Source organism: Triturus cristatus, chromosome 6 (genome assembly GCF_964204655.1).
Source record: "Triturus cristatus chromosome 6, aTriCri1.1, whole genome shotgun sequence".
Classification (NCBI taxonomy): domain Eukaryota; kingdom Metazoa; phylum Chordata; class Amphibia; order Caudata; family Salamandridae; genus Triturus; species Triturus cristatus.
Window position 1 is genome coordinate 325,427,023 of NC_140589.1, and position 18,868 is coordinate 325,445,890.

The window sequence follows — 18,868 nt, forward strand, 5'->3', positions numbered from 1 at the left end:
TCGATATGAAGAGCATCGCTCAGGGGGCTTTCCTTGCTTGTGGATAACCACAATATGGGCCAGCAGCTGCGTGGCTTGAAGGACGCCCTCGCTCACACTCTCATTGTACATACGCAGGAGGAAAGGGGCAATTTGTGAAGTCACCGCTTTGTATAACTCGATCGGGAGTCCACTGGGTCCCATAGCCTTACCTGATTGTAACAAGGAAATAGCCTTCGAGATTTCTTCCACTGTAATCGCAACCTCAAGATCTGCCGTCTGTTGCGTGTCCAAGCACAGCAATGGTAGCGTTGCCAATAATTCCACAGCCTCCTCCTCCTGGGTGGAGGTGGCCACTGGAGAATATATCCGGCTGTAATAAGAGGCGAAAGTGTCTGCGATATCAACTCTATCATGACGCAAGGTCTCATCTTCATCCACAATTCCGGCCACCCATCTACTAGCCTATTCCCTCTTATCAAGCTAAACCAACAGCTTGCTTGCTTTATCACCAATGTTGTAGACCCTGTGTTGAGAGGCCCTATAGTAGGTCTTAGCCGCCTCGCTTGATATGTCCTTGTACTCTTTTTGCTTAATCGCCAACATATGCGGGGTCTCCGAAGACCCACCCGACACTAAGTCGCATTCAAGGGCCGCAATTTCTGACTCATTTGTTTCCAGATGTTGATGCTTTTCTTTCTTATGTCCTGCTACGGCCGCCACCCCGCACCCACGGTCCACAGTTTTAAAGGCCTCCCATAGCATCACATCAGGCTGCACCGACCCATCATTTTCGGCAAAATACTGTTTGGTAACCTCTATCATTTTAGAGCGAATCTCAGGGATTTGGAGATACCATAGATTGAGGACCATATTGTGATGGATAATGGAGGGAGTACCGCCATAATAGGCAACAATGGGCGAGTGGTTTGAAATACCTCGGGCAGGAAGGACAGTGTAGAGAACAGGGGAAGTTGCTCTGCCTTACAGAAAAAATAGTCAAGTCGAGACAGGGTCCCATGCACACCAGAGTGGAAGGTGAACTGTTTATCAGTCGGGTGACAGACTCGCCAGACATCAACAATCCCAAGGGCCCTCAGGAACTCAGACAGACGCTTCCCAGCCGATTTGATCAAACAAGGAGGCTTCCAGTCCAATGATCCATCCAACGCTGCATTACAATCGCCACCCAGAAGCATATCCCCATCAGGCAAACCCAACAGATGCATACCCAAATCACTCAGTGTGGTGGAATGGAGCCTCGGGGGGATATATAATGAAGTAACGTTGAGTGATGTCCCCTCCCAGATCCCGGAAATGGAAACAAAGAGGCCCAATGGATCACGCACCACGTTGTGGATCTGGAAAGGAAGGGTGCGACCGATCAGGATACCGACCACTCTGGAACCCCTCGTATACCCAGTATGGGCAACAAGTTTATATCCCCATCTGTTAAGCGCACAATAAGTATCGCCTTGAATGTGAGTCTCTTGAAGCAACACCAGATATGGGGAGTGGTGTTTCAGATATTGCAGTACCAAACCCCTCTTGATCCGCTCTCCCAAACCATTAACGTTCCAGGAGAGTAGCTTAAGGTGACTAAAGGGTAGATCCGCTTGATCAACTGCACTCATACTGGAAAATTGATTGGAGCCAACCAACCCTCATCAGCTCGGATGACGGTACAAACCATACAAAATACCCCCCGGCGGAGAACTCAAAATAGCTATTAACCAATTTGAAATAAGAGGAACTAAGGTTCCCACACCCACTGAACGTCGTACCCAAGAAACACCCCCTCCATTGTATTCATGAAAATAGGCCATAAGACAAAACTGCAACAACCGCACTCATACGATCCAGCAAGAAACGGGGCCCTCCCATCACCACAACAGAGGATGATTATTCCGAAAAGTACCCAGACACGCCCCAGAGAATACCACCCCCTAGGTGACCTGCATTTAATGTGTTTGCTTGCCTCCACTTCGGATTGCCACACAAAAGGACAAATTTCCGCACTCACGGAATTCTGAAAATCGACCCCTTAAACTAATCGGACAACCCCCCCACCCTGCCTCCCTGCAACGTGGACTTAAAACTGCCCACCCCACCAATTTGCAGAGCGCCTGTAACCCCAAACACACAAAGACTATATATAGGGGAGCGCTACTCAGACCAGACATCCCAAGAGCGCCGCCCAACAAGCAAAGTTTATTGCCCCTCTTCAAAACCAACGACTAACCCAATACCAAAGTTACAATCAGTGCCTCATCTCAGTTGCCTGACACTAAGCAATCAACATCAAAGCTACCCCCCTCCCAAGAACCCCCTCAAGAGCAAATACCAGAAAGAGGAAAACGCACAACTAGCTTCCCAAAAGAGAGACCCAAAGTTCTAACTAGACCCTCAAACCTTGTTTCAAGAAGAGCAGAGCCACAACTCTTAGTAACCTCCCACCATGTGTCTCTCTAGTGTATACATTACTGCTAACGTCAAGTGTTGTTCACATCGGTGGAGTCCATAAGGCATCACCCATCTCCAGTGCCGGGGTCTCCGTTGAGGGAGGAAGTTCCCCGTGGATCTCCAGCCCTCCAGCCAGTCCCAGGTGTCCTCCGGAGAATGGAAGAGCCATGTCTTCCTACGTCTTGCACCTGGAATTTCGCCGGAAAAAGCATAGCATACTTTAGATTGTGACCCCTAAGGGCCCGTTTCACCTCCAAAAAGGACCGCCTCTGCATTTACACTTTGAAGGTGAAGTCTGGAAAGAAAGTTAGCAATGAGTTATCTAATTTAAGTGGTGGAGCAGCTCTTGCCGCCTGCAGGATAGCATCTCTCTCTCGAAAGTAAAAAATACGGGCCAGGAGAGGACGCAGTGGGGCGCCAGGTCTGGGGGCCACCCCAGGGATCCTGTGTGCGCGTTCAATGGTGAAGAACTTCGACAGCGCACGGGGTTGCAGATGGTTTTGGATAAGATCCTCCACAAAGAAGTCCGCCGCCTGTCCCTCTGCCTTCTCCTGAACCCCTCATAATCCTCCAGCTTATCTGCGAGATCAGCGGTCTGTGTTTGTAAGCTCTTAATCGTAGTTTCCATCACTTTCGTGGATTGCTGGAGGGTGGAGATGGAACCCTCATTCGTTTTAACCCTGTCCCCTATATTGCGCAGATCAGCGTGAATCAGGGTGATCTGGGTGGACACATTGTCAATCTTCCCCTCCAGTGCTGTCCGAACCCACTGAATCGCAGCCATTACATCCACCAAGGTCAGAGTCTCACCATCCACTCGTTACTTGGCCTCTGGTGAGCCACCCAGCCCCCCTGCTCCATCTGATCTGGTGTGTGCAAATTTAGCGAGACGCGCAGCCAAAGGCTGCTTGGTACCTTTCGCAGTCGCCATTCCTACCTCAGTCGGACTTGTTGTGGGGTTCAAAGACACGTGGCGCCACCACATGCAGAGGGGCAAGGAATCCAGCAGGTATGACAAGACCCTCTGATCGGGTTCCTTAGGCAGCACACCGTCTCGTCAGGCCTCAGTACTCGTCCCCACTGCGACAACAGAGGCTTTCTGGGCAAGAATTCTGTCCAAGAGGACGTCGCTGGTGCCCAGAACACGCTGCCTGCATCGCTCCCGAAAAGGGGGGGAGGGAGGGAGAGGGGACATCAGCAGGAGAGTCCACGTCGAGCGCTGTAGGCCAGCAAGTAGCACCCGCACCCCAGGGGCCCCGGTAGGCCTCCGCAATTTGACACTCTGGACCCGAGGGAGAGGTGGACAAATAGGCCAATCTCACTTGTGACCGGGGTATAAAGCACAAAATGGAGGCAGTATCAAAAATCATCTGTCCCTTTGTAATGATGCACCATGGGGGGGGGGAGGGATACAGTTCAGCCCCCCCTACTCTCCCCCCACACGGACGATGTTCTCGGAATCCGACAGCAGCGTGAGGGACCCCAGACCTCGATCACCTGGGTGGTTCCTTTGTTTGCTTCACAGCACTCCCAGGCCGCCACGGGAACTGTGCCGATTATCTGCTGGCAGTACTGTGTCCACAGGGGATTTAGTAGCACCTTCTTGGGACCGCCGAGGTCTGCTTCAGCACTGCTCTGGCCGGCACAACGGATCAACACCCTCGAGTCAGCAGGGAACGCCGCACGTCTTTACGGCCGATGCCCCAACTCCGTTGTAATGCGGATCATCTGGACCAATTACTCCGGTTCCCGGCCACCAATTTCTTTCGCTCGAATGCCAACAAGTGCCGATTGGCAAGAGGGTGCCAGGATTGCCTAGTAGGGCATGCCAACGGATAATAGTGTCGGATGTAGGGGAGTATTGTCGCGGCAACAACCAGAGCTCTACAGCAAGGCTGCCATCTTGGGCTCTGGTCAAGCCACGCCCCCCCATTACAAAGAAGTTTTTGTGATTTTCATGCGGAAATGTTGTGGACTGCATGATGAACGGTCTCCTGTTTTCATTTCATTTTTAGAGCTTTGTTTAGTGACCCGTGATGAAGGGTAATGTTTTGACCCGAAATGCATTGGGTTTTTGAATTAGTCATCGATTGAACTTGATGGGATGCCAAGTAATACCATGGATTGAATTGCATGTTACTAATGACTGGAATGAATATTAAATATCCAAATGTGGAACCATGATCTTGACCTAAAGCCTATTATTCACACGTAAACACAGCTTGAACCAGTTTGATAACAATTCTTTTTTATTGGAATTGTGCTCCTGCCAGCAGGAAGGGTGATTCCTCCCGCACTCTTGGTTGCAGTTTTTTTGTTGACACCATTGGACATGGTGCATTGGGTAAGGAAGCACACTTGATGGAAAAATTCTTTGTTTACCTTCTGCCCTTAATTGGTTATAATTCAAGTGCAATTGGCAACATTGTCTCTTTTCACAATGTAGATAATGGCAAGTTTTAATTTCCAACTCAGGACTATGTAATAAACTCTAGTGTAGTATTTACATTTCTGAAAAATTAAGCCTGATATAGGTTTGAACTCCCAGTTTTTTGTGATTTTTTTCGCGATGATCGTGAAAACATCGCGAAAACGCGCTGAAAGGAACCTCGTTTTGAAAGAGAGGGAAAGGGATAACAGATGCTAACCATTCACAAGTGGAGATGCAGTAATCTAAAATGAAAGACATGATTTCATTTGCTACTTTTCTCATAATAATAGAGTGGAAACTGGAAGAGCCTGTCATTTTAGAGTTGCTTTGTATGAGATTGATGTACCATTCTTATGTTTAGTTTTTACAAATTTTAACAGTGACAAAACCATGGACAAAGAGTTAAAACATCGATATAATCTACAAACTGAATTCAGTGGTATGTATATAACGTTGTAATTATTTAAAAAATTTACATTAGAAATGAAGATGCATATTGTAATTTGATTAAAAGGAGTATCACAGTGATGAGAAAAAATATATCAGATTTATTTATTTATAGGTTTTATATAGCACTAGCTAAACCCAAAGGTATCAGAGAACTTTACATATATTTCAGGGCTGTTTCATAGAAGTACATATATGTATACTGATCAAAGAAGGAGGTGCATCCAAATAAACATATCAAGGAAATCGTTATGCTGTCAAGGTAGTTTCAGGACATTGTAACAGAACAAGTTTATGGCATGAATGACAAAGAGGAAGCTGAAAAAAACAAATCAAATGCTCGCCTAAAGGGTCTAAAAGGATGTTGTGACTCATATGGAGAATAGCTTAGTTTGTTTGAGTATTAAAGTATTTGTTGAGCAGATGGTATTTAAGGTCCCGTTTGAAGCATGGAAAAGATGGGTTACACCGTAGATCTCTGGGGAGTGCGTTCCAGAGAATGAGAGAGTATGTGAGGATTTCTTATTCAGGTTGGGAGGGATGAGAAGAAGTGAGTTGGAGCTTGTCAGAGCCCTGGCTCTTCCTGCTTTGGAAAGTATGGAAACTTCGATGGGAAGCCAGTTGAGGTTCCCGAGGGCTGGTGAAATGTGCTCAAATCATTTAACACCTATTAGTAGCCTGGCAACCATGTTGAGGACTATTGTAAGGGAGGCAAGGTGGATTTTCGGAGTTCCTGTGAGGATGGCGCTACCCTAATCCAATTTTGTGAGGACAAGAGACTGCACTACTGTCTTGAAATCATCAGGCGGAATAAAAGGTTTGATTTTCTTGATACTTTTAAGAGTGAACAGCGCCTATTTGGCTGAGTTGTTGATGTGGTCTTTCATTGACAGATGTTTGTTCAGAGTGATGCCCAAGGACTTTACGGAGTTGGATAATGTAAAACAGTTAAGGGCATCCAAATTAGTGAGCTGATCTTGTGTTGGAAGAGGGTTGTTATTCGAGGAGAAAAGTAGAATTTCAGTTTTGTTGGGGTTCAACTTTCAGTGGTTGGTGTTAAGCCAAGTTTGTACCTTGATTAGCGTATCATTCAGATGAATCATGTCACTCAGTGAATTAATATCGTAGTAAGGTTGGGTGTCATCAGCATAAAGGTGATATTTAACCCCTGCTTGGTTCAAGATAAGAGTAAGGGGTTCCATGAAGAGATTAAAAAGAGAAAGGGAGAGAATTGAGCCTTGGGGTACACCATGGGGAACTGGTGTTGTTTTTGAGAGACAGTTGAACTGTATGTATTAGAGGATATGTGGTTAAGAGGTTAAGGTGAATGTTTTGGGAAGTAACAGAAAAATGAATTAGTGCCTCTTCATTACATTGTATATTGTATTGAAGAGTATAGTCTTGTGGAAAGTTCCTATGAGGAACTAAGATTGTTTTACATTTCTAAACATAATGTGCAGATTAAATACATCGGTTATTTGCATTCTGGGAGTTGTAGTACTTTTAGTAACATTACAAAACAGGAATAGTGGAGCGAGAAATAAAATATGAGAACATGTTGTCTGCCAGTATACGAATTAGAGAGAAGTAATACTTGTTAGGTTTGTATTGGGAAGTGTTTGTCAATGTGGTTTTTAACCTATAGGACCACTTTGCATATGCTGAGATGGTGAGATGTGGTTTTTGTGCTCGCACCTATTTATATATACAGTGGGACATGAGTTTGCTTAAAGATGTAGAGAGGTATATATTTTGGGAAAGATATCTTGAAGGTGTACATCTATTAAGAATTCACATATATGCTTACATTATGATCTAAGTTCAGTAAGGCTGATGAAAATGTCATTCAATTTCTCAAGCCTTAACAATGGATTCATGCAGTCACTCAGACACTATTCATGCACTCATCTAATTAGGTAGGCACTACTGATGCACTTATTAAATTCTTCAGGCACTACCCATGTAGTTATGTAAGCATCCAGGCACTACCTGTTCAGTCAACTAAAAAGAAATGGGCAGTTTCCAATTTGCTGAAACACTATTTATTTGCTCATCCAATAGGCCAGTTGCTATGCATGGGCTTAAACAATCTTGTATGCACTATCCATGCACCTATATACTATGTATGCACTCTTGCAATTATCCAGGTACTCAAATCAAAAAAGAGCTTTATTCGATTTTAGTCATGTAAAATCACAAAAGCAAACAGATAAAAACATATAGAATAGCATTTCATAAAAACCACTTAAAAATATAAATGCACACAGTTACGTATTTAAAATCGTCATTTAATAAAATTGTATAAATACATATGTACACAGTTCTAATAATTCATTATGTGCAACTAGGCTTGTTCAAGGAATGTTATCGATGTGAGACGGTGAATGAGACAGTCCTACGTAGAATAAGGTATTCAGTTTCTCCTATCGAACAACATTCAAAAATAGATCATTTTATTTGCTCTCAGTATACTTTTCAAGAAACCCGCCATAACTCCAATACAGTATTCATTTTCTAATTGTTGTAGATATAGGAAGGCCGGTCGACATTGTCTCCATCCACCTGATTTTAATAGGGACAAGATCCATCTAGTTCTTTCCTTAACATATAGTTTACAGAATAAGATCACATGGATTGTTGTTTGTGGGGAGAGACCGTCACAGGGACAAGGACATAGTTCTCTGGACCAAGTATTCATTTCAGGGTAGCTAATTAGTCGGTGAAAGGTCCCAAACCTAAAACGTGTTAGGACATACCTGTCATACAGCGTAGGAGGTACGGTTGGATGTCGTAAGTGATTACGGTCAGTTGATGTTGAATTACCGCAGGCATGTTAATCTCCATTACCAACCTGTTTGCTTCCAGGTGGGCAATGCAGTATGCCTTAAACTCCTTCCGGTTAATACCGTTCAGTGACTCTGGGGAAGTATAATACTCTAGATGCCCAAGGTCATGCATAAAGTTTTTTATGTACTTTAACCAGCTAATCTATGTAGCGTGGTCCAACTTCATAGGGTCCCTTATTATTTCTTGGGTTAGGCCTGTACTGCTGGAAGTCCAAACTCTGTGCCAAAGAAGCACAGGTTGTACCCGAATGGTGTCTGAGATATATGGTAACCCTAACTCGCAGTGACAGTTATAAACAGGGGAACTAGCAGGAACGGACAATATGAATCGGATCAGTTGAATGGGGGAGGGATCATGAAAACCCCAAATTCCCGCCCCAAAAATGGCCACACACACTTTGCTTGGTAAATATTGAAGAGAATTTCTGGGGTCTTCTGCCCATTTTCTTAGAAAAGTTCTTAACATCCTGACCCCAAGTGCCAGTACTGTTAAACTGGACTCCCAGATATGTGAACATATTTGCGGATTCTATCCTATTTTTCCAAACTTAGAGACTCCTGCAGTTTTTTCTCCTTCCCCCACAAGTCATTACAAAAGTTTTCTTTGCATTTAACTTTAACCCTATGTCCTCCATAAAACCAATGTAGGATACAAGAGCTTTCTGCAGTCCTATCTGGGTGCATGCCATTAGCACAGCATCATCTGCGTAGAGGAGGGAGACTATTGGGCATTTGCTAATGTCTGGTGGGTCCTTCGTCTTGGCCATCAACTCCTGCTCCAGTTCATTGGAATATATATATAGTGAACAGGAATGGGGCCAAGATACATCCCTGTCTCACCCGCCTCTCTACGTTAAATGATGAAGAGCATTCCCCTTTGGTTCCGTATCGGACCTTCGCAGTTGCCCCCGTATACTGTTATCGTAGGAACTGAACCAGGACCGTATCTATTATCTTTAAATCGGCTAGGATGTTCCATAATTTACTATCGACCACACAGTCGAAAGCAGCTGTGAGGTCGACAAATGCCAGGTAAAACGTTCCTGGTTTAGGCTGGGTGTATTTCAGTGATTTCAGAGAATGCTAACTTAGGGGCATATTATCAAGCCTGGCGATAAAATTATCGCCGCTTTAGCAGCAGAAAACTGCCGCTAAAATGTCGATAATGGGCTTGATAATATGCTCTATGGAATTCCAATTGAAGCCCATGTTAAATGTGAAGGACGTCTAACATGGGCTTCAATTGGAATTCCATAGAGCATATTATCAAGCCCATTATCGCCGTTTTAGCGGCAGTTTTCTGCCGCTAGAGCGGCGATAATTTTATCGCCTGGCTTGATAATATGCCCCAAAATTTTTTCATGGGAGGTGGACTCATCAAGGCACGTTAGAATAGAATCATTGGCCTTAGTTACTATTTGTTTATTAAGTTCAGATGCGTCGTGGCTGGCCCAGCACAGCATATATCCATTCAACCTGGCCATTTGCACGTTTTGAGTCCATACGACTTGATTATTGTATTGCCTTTCTATAGCAGCTGGAATTGTGATGTCTATACTTAAAGGCAGGTGTTCATTTTTATGGATTTGATACCTCTTGATATAGCTTGCGTAACGATTTGGGGCAATTATAAAATCTATAGTGGATTCTAACCCCCTTCCTATGAATGTGTCCCCAAAGTCCACTGCAGGGGAGCATAAACAATTCGCAATGCCCAGATCATGTGTAAATAAGAACTCATTGAACAGCTCCCCCTATCTGAGTGAACAAAATGCATCGGGGAATCATCCTCCTGTACTGTTAGGCCACATTTTCCAAGCCCCACTAGTGGGCATAGCCCAATGTTAAAATCACCACCCCATATAGTGATCATTTAAATATCACTGGTTACTTTTAATTTATTGAGATCTTCACTAAGCATCTTCATTACAGCCCCCAGCCGTTCTTTTTCAACATTGTTATGAAAATAGTTATTACAAGAGTATGTTTGATGTCTAAACATATCGATATTATTTGATAGTAAGTTTTGGATTTTGACATATCAGACTTTATTGCCCAATCAGGTTGGATACATAAACACAGATTCCCCCTTTGGTCTTCCGTGTGTCGAGCGAATCGCTGGCATGTGAAAAGTCCTGTAGCCATTTATAAGTACTTCATCTATTGCCCAGGTCTCTTGCACCCATAGAATGTCAAACCTTTCTATAAAACTTAACCAAGAGGTATTGTTCAACTTACTGCGGAGACCAGCTATGTTCCAAAAAAGAGCACTAACAGATTTGTGGGGTGAACATCTAGTCTGTCTGACTAGTTTGTTCATTTCTATGTTGCATGTCTCGACAAGGAGCACCAATCGGGCCCAATTTTTTTTCTACCCTTCATGTTTGTACTAAGCCCAAATCTTCTTTACCACGTACCTCCCATTGGCTCGAGTCAATTTGATCCGTTGAACTGGCTTCGCAAGCAATCTGCGAGTCATAGCTCATATTGTTTAGGCTTAAGGCGGTAGTCAGTCGTTCTCATCCATTGTTTGTAGAGGGTCAAATTTATTTGACACCTCCAAGTTATACCGTAGACACTCATTAGAGTGTGTGGAGAAATGATTTCAGCTATAACGTACATGGGGCTTAAGCTGATAAAAGAACCCCAGAGGGAGAACTTTGACATTTGTATAATTAGTGTTTGATTCTCGAGCTCTAGTTAGGATCTCTTTAACCAGTGATGGAGTTCCAAATGAGATGACAACACAGTCTCCCTTAAAAACTTTCCCTCTTCTTCCATCCCACCCAATGCTCCTCACCATTTTAAAGTCTCCAAACATTTCACTAGTTAGAGCTGTTCGGCTGCCTAGGTAGTGTATGGCTTTGTTTCTCAAAGAAAACCAAGTTTCATTTTTCCCCAGAGAAGGAGCTGGAACATTAGCTATTACAGTAAATATTGTCACGGCCGGTGGTAGATCTAAAATCTGTGTGCTACTTTGACTTTTATATGTTGGTCAGGCTCTAGATGTTATGGCACATGCCTGGCATTCGCTCACAGTAGTTCCTGATTTTCCTATATGTTTTTCTTTCGCCGCCTCTCCCTTTGTTAATGTCACTTTTTGTCTAACTGTTGGTGATTTTGGCTGTGTCCCAGTCCCATTTCCCTATCCCTTCCCCAATACCCTTTCGCGTATCACCCCTTTTGTTACTGTCGCAGCATTGTTCGAATTCGCACTCCCTAACTGAAGTGGTGTACTAGGGACCCCCGTGTTGTGTGTAATCTCTTTATGTAAAGCTAAACTCTGCTTTTCAAGAAATGTTTTTTCCATGACTACTTCAATATTTTCCAGCCTAGCTGTCAGAGTGGTAATGGACTGGTTAACTGACTCAAAAAGATCTTTTACCAGAGAAGACAGGGGATACCTTTTGTTTATTTCTTAAACATGACGTAGTTCCACTGCCTGTTTTAGGCTGATTTTTACCCTTTTGTCTCTCCAGTTATTTTGTGGTACTCTTAAGTGTTTTGGTTTTCAGTTGAGTCGGGTGTGTTCCATTCATAGCAATATCGGGGCTCTCTAGTCTCAAGGGGTTACAACGTTTTTTAGAGGGGAGTGAGATATCAATATCCTGGTCACTTATAGAAATTTCATCTGGAAAAATCTGTACACATCTGTTTATCTTTTTCTCTGCAGTCGTGTTACCCAGAATACAAATTTCATCCACCCTCACATCCCCTTGGGGTGTTACTTTATCATTTAATAGGATAGATAATGAGTCCGCGATCAAGGTTTCTTCTACTGAAAACATTTCTTTTTCCAACATACCTACGGCCCCCGTGAGATAATTTAGCAGAGTCATATTTGTGTTTTTGGGCTTGCTCGGGGACTTAGATGTCTGACTTTCTCTTGTCTTTCGTCTCCCCATTTTAATGGCCCGTTCTTCACACAATGGTTAATAAGAAATGAAAGTGAGTCTTACTTGTTTCTCATGTACGGCAAGGAACATTAGGTCTTTAGTCACGGTCCTTTGGTGTCCAAATTTAGTTAAGAGCGTATCATGGAAATGGTGGACCAAGAGAAGTGGCCCTGCCCGGCCTCCTTCGGGCTCTGACGGGCGCAGATGGACTGGCCCTTGGCCCGGGCTTCGACCGGGCGTGGCCAAGGCACGCCCACACGCTTCCCACGCTGCGGGAGCTCGCATCCGTTTTTAAGCGCCTCCTGGCGCTGGGCGCTGACGTTATTAGCTTGGCAAAAAGTTCCGTGAGGAAAGGTGCAGGCAGGGTGTTACGCTCCTCCCAGGACCAATGGCAGCAAGATGAAGAGCGGAATCGGTGCTGCGGGAGCTCACATCTGTTTTTAAGCACCTCCTGGTGCTGGGCGCTGACGTTATTAGCTTGGCACAAAGTGCCTTGAGGAAAGGTGCAGGCTGGGTGTTACGCTCCTCCCAGGACCAATGGAAGCAAGATGGCAGCAAGATGAAGAGCGGGACCCGCCCAGAGGGAGCCCGCGTCCATTTTTAAGCACCTCTTGGTGCTGGGCGCTGATGTTATTAGCTTGGCGCGAAGCGCCGTGAGGAAAGGTGCAGGATGGGTGTTGCAGTCCTACCAGGACCGATGGCAGCAAGATGAAGAGCGGGACCCATTTAACCATCCTACCAGTATGCAGATATTGAATTATTGAAGCAGTGGTCACGCACTTGTCGAATCATTCAGGCTCTACACTTGCACTCATCCAAACACCCAGATACTAATGGTATACTCATGAAAACATGCAGGCAGTAAGTATGCAGATATGGAATAACTCATGGAGTTATGACATAGTCAGGGAATCATCTAGGCTCTACTTGTATACTCAGGGAATCACCCAGGCACTACCTATGCACTCATTCAATCATCCAGGGAATATTGATGTATTCAACCACAAACCTGCGTATTTACAAGTTTTACCGAGGAATATGTAGTCTTTAGACAATATGGGTGAAAGGTTTGCTAAAACTAAAATCAGCACACGTGTATGCCTCAGTATTTCAATGCCTCCATGGGTTGTAAGTGGGCGTTTAGATGACTTCGTAGGTTCTGCACAAATGTTATAATGATTGCATAGTTACAGCCTTGTAGATTTAGTGAGAAATTTTAAAAAGTGTAGAAGGAGAGATGCTGTGAAACTGAAAGAACGAGTTGAGAGAGTAGTTGATAAGGCCTTTGCTTTGAAGAGGAGGCTTTTCATTTTGATTCTAAATAGAATGAAGACTCTTGACAAATTCGTGTTGTGCATGAGGAGACAAAACCAGAAGAAAATATTATTGAAGAGAAGAAACTGATGTAAAGGTTTTAGTGGAGAACGGATACTTACTTCGAGTACAGAGCCTTTCTTTAATGAAGAAAGCTATCTCCTGGACAACAGATTCGTTTATGGTATTGATTAAAGAGGACGAGGGTATGAAATGGAGAATGTTAGTCCTCTAGTAAAAGAGGTGATTGTACCTAGAAATGTAGAGGTGGTTATTGCAGAAGAGGTACAAGGAAGGTGTAGTCAGGGTACTGCATACAAATGGAATTATACTAGTGCTTCTATTATTAGACAGCAATCCATTGATATATTAAGACATTTCCTACGTATCTTTCCAAGGCGAAGTTTAAAACTCAAAATAAGTTATACCATTCAACAATGCGAACTTTAGGTACAAGGCTGTATTATGTGAAAACTCCTACTTTATGTTTATTAGAAAAAAATAGAGCACTTTTGCATGGTAGTGTGGCAGACGTAGAAATGTTTGTGGTGATGTGCAGTTTTGTTTCTATGATTCTGAGCAGGATTCTAGGGAAAATGAAGAGTTGTTAAGAGGAGGAGTTGAAGAACAAGTCACATATTACAATTGATAGTTTTAAAGAAGAGATTTCAAAATGTAACACAGTGGGGTATATTCACAAGAACGCGTGATAACTACCGCATGAGTGCCGTAATGCAACTTTCAATACTGCAGCCCATCGCGGGAAAATAAACTTGTCTCCACGAGGAATTTACAACACCATGCGATAGACACCAGAAAACGCGCAAAATGTCCACGTCAAAATCAACACCATGCCCCAAAAATGCGATACACGAATGCAAAAAAATATGCGATGAGGCCAATCCCGGTACACAAATCAGCGAAGACCAGCCACTGGCCTGCAAATCCCACGCATTGGTGGGTTAAAATGCACTATAAAAGCAACAAAAAAAGCCCAAAAACAATTAAACTGCGTAGCAACATGGATGCACCCGGACCGAGTGCAGAGGACAAGCCGAACACCACAAGCCCCATGGAGAACCAGCCAGGAACCCTGCCTTCGGGGAAGGGCAAGGACAAGAGAAAGAGGAAGACAGGGTTCAGTCCACAGGAAGACCGGACCATCGCCAAAGAGGTGACCCAACACGATCAACAACTGTTCGGCACCTCCACTGCGGCACTGGCAACCCAAACCGAAATAAGGCAGGCCATCGTCACCAACGTCAATGCAGTCAGAGTGTCGAGGAGGTCACTGGAGGAGGTCAAGAGGCACTGGTATGATCTGAAAAGGCAGGCCAAACATAAGCTCGCCGCCAACAGGGAGGCAGCAACGGCGACTAGAGGTGGGCCTCCAGCGACACAGGAGGAGCTGGATGAGCTGGAGCAAATGGTGGCCATAGTCAGCAGTGAGGAGACGGTGGCAGGATTGGGGGGCCTGGACACAGCACAATATGACCTGTCCCAACAGCAACAGCATGAATAACCACCTGGGCCGGGGGGGCGGGGGGTGATGGGCACAATGGCACTCATGCACAAGTATGCGTAGCACACTGCACACCCACAATGACCGAGGAACATGTCCCTAATTGGCTTGGCACACTGCAGCATACATAGAAATGCCAAGTAGGCCCCCTTCCACAATGTGCACAGTGGCCCCCCATCACCAATATCACACCCAACCCATGCAAATGTGATGAATCCAGCAAAGCAGCGGCTCTGTGACCCACACTGACTATGCAAGTAACACTGCATGTCTGAAGCATGGTAGCTGCCAAAACAAATAACATGGCCAATGAATCAACATGGAGGTAGCCCAGTGCTGATCACATCCGTAAAGGAGCAGGTCACACTCTGACATGTCCACGTGCACCCACAACCCATGCCCTATGAAACACGCAGCAGACGAACAATGCACCTGGCCACAAAAACTGTCCGAGAGCACATATGACCCAAGTCCAAAGCAAATCAGGCCCCGAAAAGTACAAAATTCAAAGGCACCCCGACTCAAAGCGAAATGGCTACATGTAATCAGAGCTGCAGGGGCAACTCCACCACAATGCAGCACACACACATAGCAATCACAGAACATCAGCAATGGCGCCAATGTGGCACAAAGTGCGACACCAGCACCACAGGACAGAGCTCACAACAGGTTACGCTTGTGTGTAGTGACTGGCCACTCACATTTGGCATTGCCTGACACTGTGTGATGATAATGTATGGGTACTACCACACATCCGTCATTTAGCCAAAAAACACACTGACTGCCATCAAATAGCCAGCTCCCCCAAAACATTCATAATGTACATTGGCATGCAGTTTGAATGTAAACATCTGAACATCTGCAACATACATGTGAAACTCTGTTAACCTGCATCTCCCCTTTACATTGCAAAGGGACAAACAGAACCTCCTGCAGAGCACACCACACCTCCCATCAGTGATGAGGAGGAGGACAATCTGCACATATGTCAAGACACCCTCCAATGGATAATGGACACCCTCAGCACCCCACCCCCAGGAGGAGGGCAGGCCAGCTGCCTCGAGGTGACCCCACCACTTGCACAGACCACACAGCAGGAAACACACACCACAATGGCTGTCTCCCAGGACCCCCCGACCAATAGATCGAATTCCAACAGCGTGTGTTGGGTTGCCAGGTGGAGTTGGCTTATCAGCTGCGGGTGGGTTTTGAGCTTGTGGCAGCCAAGCTCGATGCCATACGTGGGTGTCTGAGTCCCATCAGGGACCACGTACAGTCCCTATTGAACACCCCATGTACGCACCATGCTCCACCACAGACCTTGGCTGACCTTGCTGGTGCCATGAGTCGAATACAAGAACTGTCTGGTCATCCAGGCACCAGCGATGACAGCACAGAGTTGGCACAGTTTCAGAGGTCAGTGGAGACCATGGAGCAGATGCATGTTGGAAGGATGTCTGCCACGGCTGGACACCAGCAAGTAATACCTGGGAACTTCAATGCCCTGCAGTACTTCATCTTGCCATTGCTGCCACTGGGCCTTTCCCAGATGACTGCACCGGGAACATCGACACACACAGCTCTGACCCCTGATGTGTCGGTGGCACACAATGATGCTGCCCCATCACCTTCGCAGCCTGTTGTGTCAGTGGCATCACCCCGCCACACACACCGGACACACCCAACACAGAACCCGTATCAAGTGATTGAGTAGGGAATGAGAACTACTGTGTGAGGAAGGAGGCAGTAGCATCCATCACCGCATATGGCCTGTCCCTGCCCGGTCATGACCTATGCATCATTCCCTGGGAAATACCTCCTACTGACCCCCGGAACACTCAGCGACATTCACCCGGACCTCGACACCGACTGCCATTTCGTCACAGCTGGACAATTACACAGCAATCCTGCTGCAGACTGCACACTCCCTTTTCCTAATCACTGTGCAATCCCAAAAGGACTCTGGTTGGCCTACCACTGGGCTTCCATGTGATGTGGACTTGGATGGCCGTGTACAGCCCCAGTTCCCAAAATCACCTGCATGTGAATAAAACATTCTGAATCACACAGATGTGTCATCACTATGTTCACTCACATATGGAGATATGGCTGGATGTAGGGACAATGATTGCACATGAAGGTAAACCCTGGTAACTGACATCTATGCGCATGTGTATCCCTGAGACACATGGCCAATTGGATGACTGTGAAGGTGAGTACTAGCTGTGTCCCCATTGCACATCAACAACAATCTCACAACCCAAAACACAGGCACACATCCTTGTATGAATAGGGCTGGGTGTAAGACTGACCCAAACAAAAGCAGGTCGTATACCTAATCACATACATCTTTGTGGACACATTCTGTTGTGATATGTGGCATTGCTCCACAAGCTCAGAGGTTGGACACCATACTCACATTGCTCTAGTCACGTAAGTGCACATGTCGTCCAACACCTATCCAATAACACTGTCTGACTTACAGAGGTGGAGCTTGCCAAAGGGACACCCCCGCATTGCACATGCGTCAGTCAGTTCCTACCTGTGTAGGGATGATGCTCATTGTGGCACACAAGTGGAGAGTCCAAACAACACAACTCACAGTCAGACACCAGTGGAGTTACATAGACTTTATTGGCATGTGCGTGTCAGTACGGATGAGGCAACGGCCACAACAGGCAGGGACATGCTTAAGACACTTACACGCAGCATGGGTACATTTTGAGGTTCATGATATGTTGGGGCTAAAATGGGCAACAATCATCACGGATGGCAACACTCTCAGCTCACCGTGCCTTGCTGGATGAGTCATGTTATTTTTTTGCCTCTGCCCATTGCCCAGTGTGAGGGGGCACGACTCACTGCCCATGGATCTGCATAGTGCTCTGCCTCCGGAGTGCGCCGATTGTCTGCTCTGCTGATGGTGATCAGGTGTGAGAGTCCGACAGGTTCACATGCTGTGCTACATTCCCATGCATGTGCTCTCCCCCAGCAGTGTGTCCGAATTGGCAACGTTGCCAAACGACGCTGTGTTACACCGGGCATGGTCCTGCATCACATTGCACATGTGTGTGTACACACGCGTTGTTTCACACACATGCATCCAGGGCCAAGACAAAGGCAGACATGTCCTCTGTTGTGGTGGGATATGTGGGCATTCCCCACGATGCAACAGGTTGTTGGGACATGTGCTGTGGGTGCCAATCGGATGTGGCTGCAGGAACGTAGTTACTCGTCCATGTATGCCCGTGCAGCTTCATGTGCACTGTGTTCCAATAGTACGTCGTTGTCGTGTTCAAGGAACACCAGGGTGAGCCAATCCATTACGTGGTCCGGGCAGGTGTGCTCAGCCCATGCCATTTCACCAATCCGCAACACAGCCCAATAGGGGAGCGCCTCGATGTGGTCAGTGCACACAAGGAATTGTGCAATCTCCCAAGCACAACTACCAATACAAACGCAGTATGTCAGGGCATCCCATGCACGGGTGTCTCGGTTACACTTCTGATCGTGATCCAAGAGGGGGCCCAGACACAGGTCATAGTCCAATTCATCGACAGTTGTGTTGGACAGGCAGACATTCATGGGACACTCAAATGTGCATGTTCGGCATTGGAACCAGGGCTGGATGCATGTGACGTAGGCAATGCCGAAGCTGAGCGGTAACTGAGCCCCAGCACTGCCAGTGGCAGTGCGCCCAGTAAATGCAGCATACGTGCACGGCACTGTTCCACATGACGGGGGTTGTGCATGTGCCCGGTGTGGCCTGTCATTGCGTTGGTGCCTCTCGTGGAACTGGCACTCTTCTGAACTGCGGCAATTGTTTGGGTCATATGCTACAGCTCTGAGCAATGATTCGAATGTCTGTGCAACGTAGGGGAGAGTGGCTTTCTGTTTTCGTGTGTGTCAAGGACAACCCATGCAGGGGTACCACTGGCAGGGGCTGTGTGTGGGATGTGGATGAGTCAGA